The following is a 2,126-nucleotide window of genomic DNA, read 5'->3' as shown; positions in this document are numbered from 1 at the left end:
TCCATAACCTCTGCCTTATTTCTGATTCTTATAATTTCACACATGATTATTGCAATAGCTCCAGTTTTTATTTTTATTGCTCACAGTCTTGACCTTCCAAGATCTAATCCTGATTGAGGTCCTGCATATTCCTTACAGCTACATGCAGAGTTTCCCCTCGGTTTAAGCTTAACTTCCACAGCATGACTCCAGTCCTGACCCATAAACACACACCCCAGGGCCAGTCACACTGAATTATTTTATTCTCTGAACATTTAATCTCATGAAGCAAATGAATTTCACACATTTTCCATTGTAAATTGCCCTCTTACTTGGAATATGACTTCTCTAAAACTTGTCCAATCCTACACATCATTTGCTCCAGACCATCCTCCATGAAATGCTACAGATCTTCCCCTGTAAGGTTAAAAGAAGGGGTGGGGGGAGGGTGGGAGTAATATTTATGAATAACTCAAATCTCTAGAAAGGCCTGTTCTTGGCAAGAAAAGAGTGTAGGGAGATAAAAACCGAGCCTTGAATTTGTGCCTCTGGAGCCTGGGAGGTCAAGCAAAAAGTCTGACAAAGCATAATAAAGGAAGGGTCTGGAGCCTGGAGAGAGTCAGCTCTGCAGCCTTTGTCTCCCCAACAGTGTTGGAGGACGCATAGACCTTCCTCCACATGCAGCATGGCAGTGAGGGGCAGGCTTGAACTATCTTCGAAAGGAGGGACCATATAAGCAGTAACACCAGCAACCTTTACCATAATGTGATAGGAAGAAAGGAGTTGAAAATTCACTGAAGGAAAGGTAAAATATTGCAGTATTCCATAATTAACACTGCGATCATGATATTTGATATTCCTAGAGATGAAAACTTAACAGAGAATCTCATAAAAAATTAGATCATTTTACTTTCTAGGGACTCACTTTGAAAAGTACTTGTTAATAGTTTCCAGAGCCTGATGTAGCTAAATTATAAACGCTTCTTTAATACCAACCCTTTCTGAAAGAATTGTGGCCAATTCTCTCTGTATAGACATGGCACACTTGGAATTCTCATGCTGGCCCAGTCACCTGTGAATTCAAGAATTCACTAGAACCAAAAATAGGTTTGGGGCCCTGTCAAACATGCATTCTTTGTGCCTTGAACTCAAAGAGAAGCAATTATGTCTCCTCCGTGCTTTTATTTCTTGTTTCTGTATTCTCTTCAATATAAACTTACTCTTTTTCAGTGTCCCATCACATCAGGCTTCATACCAATCTTTAAGAAGGAGGCTAAGCCTTCTACACAGTCACACCAACCTAGTGCCCATAACCTGGAATTGGGCTGCAGGTTCAGCCTCTCCTGCCACCTTCCACTGCTTTCTGACCACGGGCCCTTTGTGAAAATGTATAAGCAAGATCCAAGCATTCTGCACACCAAAGAAATGCACTTCTGGAGGGAGTGGGTAGAAAGCATAGAGGGTAAAATACCACCTGCAACTCAGAAGAAAATACCAAGGAAGGAAAAACAGGTAGTAAGGAGGCAAAAGAAAATATAAAGACAGAAATTAACAGTGAAGATGTGATTGAACCACATGCCGAGCCCCTCAAGAAAAGGGAGATGAAAATGCAGAGATAACTGAAGAGATGATGGATCAGGCAAATGATAAAAAAAGCGGCTGCCATTGATGTCCTGAGTGATGGTGAACTACAGAAAGCCATTGACTTGTTCGCTGATGCCGTCGGCCTGATTCTTGCTTGGCCATTCTATATACCAAGAGAGCCAATGTCTTCATCAAATTACAGAAGTCAAATGCTGCCAGTCTATGACTGTGACAGAACTATTAAAATAAATCCTAATTCAGCTCAGTCCTACAAGTGATGAGGGAAAGCACAGACTTCTGGGCCACTGGGAAGAAGCATCCCATGATCTCACCCTTGCATGTAAATTGGATTAGGATGAAGATGCTAGAACAATGCTGAAAGAAGTTCAACCAAGTGCCCAGACAATTGCAAAATATCAGAGAAAGTATGAGTGGAAACGTGAAGGAGAGAGATCAAAGAAAAAATTAAAAGGGTTAATTAAGAAGGTTTGGGGAGAACATGAGAGAGCCCAGAGGGAGAATGAAGCCAGATGACAATCAGGAGCTCAGTAGAGTTCTTTTCC

General features: G+C 41.5%; 1 pseudogene; it reads left to right on the top strand.

Moving 5' to 3' along the window:
* The first annotated feature begins 1,362 nt into the window (after window positions 1–1,362).
* LOC102881103 overlaps window positions 1,363–2,126 on the top strand; it is a 1,009-nt pseudogene continuing 245 nt past the window's right edge.

Source organism: Pteropus alecto, unplaced genomic scaffold (genome assembly GCF_000325575.1).
Source record: "Pteropus alecto unplaced genomic scaffold, ASM32557v1 scaffold7, whole genome shotgun sequence".
Classification (NCBI taxonomy): Eukaryota; Metazoa; Chordata; class Mammalia; order Chiroptera; family Pteropodidae; genus Pteropus; species Pteropus alecto.
Note: the sequence above shows the minus strand (reverse complement) of the source record. Positions and strands in the feature narration are given on the sequence as shown.